Source organism: Cherax quadricarinatus, chromosome 16 (assembly GCF_038502225.1).
Source record: "Cherax quadricarinatus isolate ZL_2023a chromosome 16, ASM3850222v1, whole genome shotgun sequence".
Taxonomy (NCBI): domain Eukaryota; kingdom Metazoa; phylum Arthropoda; class Malacostraca; order Decapoda; family Parastacidae; genus Cherax; species Cherax quadricarinatus.
Window position 1 is genome coordinate 2,168,199 of NC_091307.1, and position 7,664 is coordinate 2,175,862.

Genomic DNA, 7,664 nt, shown 5'->3' on the forward strand with positions numbered 1-7,664 from the left:
TGATGAATAAGACAAGTTTGCAACACTTGAGTATCTTTTGTCGTGGAGACGTATCCCTAACCGGTATTTTTTTTTTAATCCAGTACACAGAGTGCTACCGGAGACGGTGGAACACAAGTAATAATTTGAGGTAATCAGTCCCTCAAGCTATAAAGGTGTTCAGTATAGCAGTCTTGACGAACAAATACATAATACATGTCATTGATAATGGCTTGTAATTCATTGCCACTTGTATGTCCCCCTCTTCGTGTATTAGGACTATATTTCAAAAATGTCAGGTGTCCCCACTTGTCCTGTATGCATTATGCGTGTGTGCGTGCATGCGACAAATCGATATAGAAAGAATTTGAGATGAATTTAGCCATTCGTAGAATCTTGTGTGTTCAGTTTCTATTGAAAAAAAAATTACCCGCCCGAACAGGGACTCGAACCCTGGACCCTTAGGTTAAAAGCCTAATGCTCTACCTACTGAGCTATCCGGGCTTGGTATTTGGGCGGGTTTAGAGACTATTGAACGTAGGAGTCACTATTGTCGAATGTATAAACTTGATGAATACACTAATCGTTTCTAACACAGGGTGTAAAGTCTATTTTTTGTATATACACCGAGAATTTTATCTGTTTCTCCATCAACACAGTAATAATAATGAAGGGTAATGTCAGTAGTTCTGGTGGATAGAAGTAAACCTGTCGAATTTTTTGGGCGATCTTTTTACATCATATTTTTGGTAATATGATTTTTGCGGATCTTTTGTTCATGAATAAATGTGAAAAATGAATAATAAGGGACAAACTTAATTAGCTTTAGGATCTATAATTTTAACAATTACTGTTCTTTCAGACAAAAATGAAAGAAAGAGAGAGAAATCAAACTGATCAAATGAAAATGCTGGCCCACAGATGGCTCCAACTTCATTCTGTTCCCTACTTGTATGTTTCCTAACAATAAAAATGCTTTCAAATGAGCTGATGTAGGTAACAGCTCTTAGCTTGCCAATAAAGTTAGGAATCCTTAACCTGTAAATAGCTTGTCAATAAAGCTAGGGATCCTTAACCTAACCTTGTCAAACCCTGTGTAAATAAAAAAAAAAAAGCGAGATTGAGGGAGGGAGAGAACACTTGATATATTATTAGACAATGACGTAAACCAAGTATTAATTTCGAAGACACTTTATAATAAATGGAAACGTTTAATTTTGCGACGTTTCACCCCAATGGGGCTTCACCCGTAGTGGGGGTTTATCACCCGTAGTGGGGGTTTATCCCTTACTGTGGGAGTTGATCAAGGACTTGATAAGGCCTCACTGTAGTAAAATAAAGCCTTTTCATCGGCCGTATGAGTTGAATAACTGCAGCCTTTCATATCTTGCTAAAAAAATATATATCAAAATCCCGGTGCAACTTGTAATGGCAACAGTGATAAGTGTTTTGTTTATTCCACTGTATAAAGTTTATGCAAAGCTGAACGCAAAAATATTTTACTCTCTCTATTCCATATTATTAAAATATTAGAATATTTGATGTAACTGTTCCAAAATTTTGAGATCTGCATAAATGTGGCTGCCACCACAGTCTTCCAATTTGGGCCCCGCTCATGGGCCCGTCTCCTAGTGTGGGCGAGTGTCCTCGTGTTGGCCAGATCTACCAGTGATGGTCAAGTCTTCCCTTGATGGCTAGGTCTTCCCGTGTTGGCCAGGTCTCCCCATGTTGGGCCAGTCTCCCCGTGTTGGGCAGTCTTCCCTTGTTGGGCCAGTCTCCCCATGTTGGGCCAGTCTCCCCGTGTTGGGCCAGTCTCCCCGTGTTGGGCCAGTCTCCCCGTATTCGGCAGTCTCCCCGTGTTGGGCCAGTCTCCCCGTGTTGGGCAGTCTCCCCCGTGTTGGGTCAGTCTCCCCGTGTTGGGCCAGTCTCCCCGTGTTGGGCAGTCTCCCCGTATTGGGCAGTCTCCCCATGTTGGGAAAGTCTCCCCGTGTTGGGCCAGTCTCCTCATGTTGGGCCAGTCTCCCCGTGTTGGGCCAGTCTCCTCATGTTGGGCCAGTCTCCCCATGTTGGGCCAGTCTCCCCATGTTGGGCCAGTCTCCCTGTGTTGGGCCAGTCTCCCTGTGTTGGGCCAGTCACCTCATGTTGGGCCAGTCTCCCCGTGTTGGGCCAGTCTCCCCATGTTGGGCCTGTCTTCCCATGTTGGGCCAGTCTCCCCATGTTGGGCCAGTCTTCCTGTGTTGGGCCAGTCACCTCATGTTGGGCCAGTCTCCCCATGTTGGGCCAGTCTCCCCATGTTGGGCCAGTCTCCCCATGTTGGGCCAGTCTCCCCATGTTGGGCCAGTCTCCCCATGTTGGGCCAGTCTCCCCATGTTGGGCCAGTCTCCCCGTGTTGGGCCAGTCTCCCCATGTTGGGCCAGTCACCTCATGTTGGGCAGTCTTACCGTGTTGGGCCAGTCTCCCCATGTTGGGCAAGTCTCCCCATGTTGGGCCAGTCTCCCCATGTTGGGCCAGTCTCCTCATGTTGACCCAGAAGTGACCAAGTTATGCATCACTACAGTCAAATTTTCGGCCAGAGTCCTTCAGGACCGAGTTTCCGGTCCACCCCGTAAAAATATTCAAGGTCACCAACGAAAAGGGAGAGAGAAACCTCATGTAGCACATCCATACTCTTGGACGAATTTTCTCATCCACTTACGCATTACAAATCCAAGTGGATGTGCCACTATATAACCCCACTCTATATATCCTTATCTCTATTCCACTGTATTCAATTATCCTGTCACCTGTCTTTCTAACCAGTCTTTACCAGGCATCTGGTCATCTATCATCGCATAGGCATCAGCGATGATATATACACTTAAGTGCTGTGTTTTGTATTGTGTTCGTGCTGGTAGTTAGGGATTTTGTTATTAAATTTTATCTTGTGTCTCCTTACCTGTTATGTATTTTTTTTTATTGACAATGGCGCTGAGTGATCCTCCCGGACAAGTCTCCCATATCAGCTCATTTATAAGCAATTTTAGTGTTATGAAACATATAAGTAGGGAACAGGATGAAGTTGGAGCATCTCTCTCTCTCTCTCTCTCTCTCTCTCTCTCTCTCTCTCTCCCTCGCCCGCTCTCTCTCTCCCTCTCTCTCTCTCTCTCTCTCTCTCTCTCTCTCTCTCTCTCTCTCTCTCTCTCTCTCTCTCTCTCTCTCTATATATATATATATATATATATATATATATATATATATAGGTAGTAGGTTGGTAGACAGCAACCACCCAGGGAAGTACTACCGTCCTGCCAGATGACTGTGAAACAAAAACCTGTAACTGTTTTGCATGATGGTAGGATTGCTGGTTTCTTTTTCTGTCTCATAAACACGCTAAGATAACAGGGATATCTTGCTACTCCTACTTACACTTTGGTCACACTTCACAGACACGCACATGCATATATATATATACATACATCTAGGTTTTTCTCCTTTTTCTAAATAGCTCTTGTTCTTTTTTATTTCTTCTATTGTCCATGGGGAAGTGGAAAAGAATCTTTCCTCCGTAAGCCATGCGTGTCGTATGAGGCGACTAAAATGCCGGGAGCAATGGGCTAGTAACCCCTTCTCCTGTATACAATTACTAAAAAAGAGAAGAAGAAAAACTTTATAAAACTGGGTTGCTTAAATGTGCGTGGATGTAGTGCGGATGACAAGAAACAGATGATTGCTGATGTTATGAATGAAAAGAAGTTGGATGTCCTGGCCCTAAGCGAAACAAAGCTGAAGGGGGTAGGAGAGTTTCAGTGGGGGGAAATAAATGGGATTAAATCTGGAGTATCTGAGAGAGTTAGAGCAAAGGAAGGGGTAGCAGTAATGTTAAATGATCAGTTATGGAAGGAGAAAAGAGAATATGAATGTGTAAATTCAAGAATTATGTGGATTAAAGTAAAGGTTGGATGCGAGAAGTGGGTCATAATAAGCGTGTATGCACCTGGAGAAGAGAGGAATGCAGAGGAGAGAGAGAGATTTTGGGAGATGTTAAGTGAATGTATAGGAGCCTTTGAACCAAGTGAGAGAGTAATTGTGGTAGGGGACTTGAATGCTAAAGTAGGAGAAACTTTTAGAGAGGGTGTGGTAGGTAAGTTTGGGGTGCCAGGTGTAAATGATAATGGGAGCCCTTTGATTGAACTTTGTATAGAAAGGGGTTTAGTTATAGGTAATACATATTTTAAGAAAAAGAGGATAAATAAGTATACACGATATGATGTAGGGCGAAATGACAGTAGTTTGTTGGATTATGTATTGGTAGATAAAAGACTGTTGAGTAGACTTCAGGATGTACATGTTTATAGAGGGGCCACAGATATATCAGATCACTTTCTAGTTGTAGCTACACTGAGAGTAAAAGGTAGATGGGATACAAGGAGAATAGAAGCATCAGGGAAGAGAGAGGTGAAGGTTTATAAACTAAAAGAGGAGGCAGTTAGGGTAAGATATAAACAGCTATTGGAGGATAGATGGGCTAATGAGAGCATAGGCAATGGGGTCGAAGAGGTATGGGGTAGGTTTAAAAATGTAGTGTTAGAGTGTTCAGCAGAAGTTTGTGGTTACAGGAAAGTGGGTGCAGGAGGGAAGAGGAGCGATTGGTGGAATGATGATGTAAAGAGAGTAGTAAGGGAGAAAAAGTTAGCATATGAGAAGTTTTTACAAAGTAGAAGTGATGCAAGGAGGGAAGAGTATATGGAGAAAAAGAGAGAAGTTAAGAGAGTGGTGAAGCAATGTAAAAAGAGAGCAAATGAGAGAGTGGGTGAGATGTTATCAACAAATTTTGTTGAAAATAAGAAAAAGTTTTGGAGTGAGATTAACAAGTTAAGAAAGCCTAGAGAACAAATGGATTTGTCAGTTAAAAATAGGAGAGGAGAGTTATTAAATGGAGAGTTAGAGGTATTGGGAAGATGGAAGGAATATTTTGAGGAATTGTTAAATGTTGATGAAGATAGGGAAGCTGTGATTTCGTGTATAGGGCAAGGAGGAATAACATCTTGTAGGAGTGAGGAAGAGCCAGTTGTGAGTGTGGGGGAAGTTCGTGAGGCAGTAGGTAAAATGAAAGGGGGTAAGGCAGCCGGGATTGATGGGATAAAGATAGAAATGTTAAAAGCAGGTGGGGATATAGTTTTGGAGGGGTTGGTGCAATTATTTAATAAATGTATGGAAGAGGGTAAGGTACCTAGGGATTGGCAGAGAGCATGCATAGTTCCTTTGTATAAAGGCAAAGGGGATAAAAGAGAGTGCAAAAATTATAGGGGGATAAGTCTGTTGAGTATACCTGGTAAAGTGTATGGTAGAGTTATAATTGAAAGAATTAAGAGTAAGACGGAGAATAGGATAGCAGATGAACAAGGAGGCTTTAGGAAAGGTAGGGGGTGTGTGGACCAGGTGTTTACAGTGAAACATATAAGTGAACAGTATTTAGATAAGGCTAAAGAGGTCTTTGTGGCATTTATGGATTTGGAAAAGGCGTATGACAGGGTGGATAGGGGGGCAATGTGGCAGATGTTGCAAGTGTATGGTGTAGGAGGTAGGTTACTGAAAGCAGTGAAGAGTTTTTACGAGGATAGTGAGGCTCAAGTTAGAGTATGTAGGAAAGAGGGAAATTTTTTCCCAGTAAAAGTAGGCCTTAGACAAGGATGTGTGATGTCACCGTGGTTGTTTAATATATTTATAGATGGGGTTGTAAGAGAAGTAAATGCGAGGGTCTTGGCAAGAGGCGTGGAGTTAAAAGATAAAGAATCACACACAAAGTGGGAGTTGTCACAGCTGCTCTTTGCTGATGACACTGTGCTCTTGGGAGATTCTGAAGAGAAGTTGCAGAGATTGGTGGATGAATTTGGTAGGGTGTGCAAAAGAAGAAAATTAAAGGTGAATACAGGAAAGAGTAAGGTTATGAGGATAACAAAAAGATTAGGTGATGAAAGATTGAATATCAGATTGGAGGGAGAGAGTATGGAGGAGGTGAACGTATTCAGATATTTGGGAGTGGACGTGTCAGCGGATGGGTCTATGAAAGATGAGGTGAATCATAGAATTGATGAGGGAAAAAGAGTGAGTGGTGCACTTAGGAGTCTGTGGAGACAAAGAACTTTGTCCTTGGAGGCAAAGAGGGGAATGTATGAGAGTATAGTTTTACCAACGCTCTTATATGGGTGTGAAGCGTGGGTGATGAATGTTGCAGCGAGGAGAAGGCTGGAGGCAGTGGAGATGTCATGTCTGAGGGCAATGTGTGGTGTGAATATAATGCAGAGAATTCGTAGTTTGGAAGTTAGGAGGAGGTGCGGGATTACCAAAACTGTTGTCCAGAGGGCTGAGGAAGGGTTGTTGAGGTGGTTCGGACATGTAGAGAGAATGGAGCAAAACAGAATGACTTCAAGAGTGTATCAGTCTGTAGTGGAAGGAAGGCGGGGTAGGGGTCGGCCTAGGAAGGGTTGGAGGGAGGGGGTAAAGGAGGTTTTGTGTGCGAGGGGCTTGGACTTCCAGCAGGCATGCGTGAGCGTGTTTGATAGGAGTGAATGGAGACAAATGGTTTTTAATACTTGACGTGCTGTTGGAGTGTGAGCAAAGTAACATTTATGAAGGGATTCAGGGAAACCGGCAGGCCGGACTTGAGTCCTGGAGATGGGAAGTACAGTGCCTGCACTCTGAAGGAGGGGTGTTAATGTTGCAGTTTAAAAACTGTAGTGTAAAGCACCCTTCTGGCAAGACAGTGATGGAGTGAGTGATGGTGGAAGTTTTTCTTTTTCGGGCCACCCTGCCTTGGTGGGAATCGGCCGGTGTGATTATATAAAAAAAAAATATATAATATATATATATATATATATATATATATATATATATATATATATATATATATATATATATATTTATACATATATATATACATATATATATATATATATATATATATATATATATATACATTATATATATATACATATATATATTATATATATACACACACACATATATATATATATATACACACTATATATATATATATATATATATATATATATAGTGTATATATATTATGTATATATATATATACCTTTATACAGGGTTTGACAAGATTCTCTCTCTCTCTCTCTCCTTCCCTCCCTCACACACACACACACACACACACACACACACACACACACACACACACACACACACACACACACACACACACACACATACACACACACATACACACACACACACACACACACACACACACACACACACACACACACACACACACACACACACACACACACACACACACACAAACACACACACACACACACACACATGCACACACACACACACACACACACACACACACACACACACACACACACACACACACACACACACACACACACACACACACAGTATGCAAAATCATGGAGAAGATTATCAGGAGAAGAGTGGTGGAACACCTAGAAAGGAATGATCTCATCAACAGCAGCCAACATGGTTTCAGGGACGGGAAATCCTGTGTCACAAACCTACTGGAGTTCTATGACATGGTGACAGCAGTAAGACAAGAGAGAGAGGGGTGGGTGGATTGCATTTTCTTGGACTGCAAGAAGGCGTTTGACACAGTTCCACACAAGAGATTGGTGCAAAAACTGGAGGACCAAGCAGGGATAACAGGGAAGGCA

At 42.4% G+C, this 7,664-nt stretch overlaps 1 non-coding gene across 1 annotated transcript; it reads right to left on the reverse strand.

The window, feature by feature from the left end:
* Positions 1 to 410: 410 nt before the first annotated feature.
* TRNAK-UUU (transfer RNA lysine (anticodon UUU)) lies at positions 411 to 483 on the reverse strand. The gene has a single exon. It is a non-coding gene; the product is annotated as a tRNA-Lys (tRNA).
* Between the last annotated feature and the right edge of the window lie 7,181 nt (positions 484 to 7,664).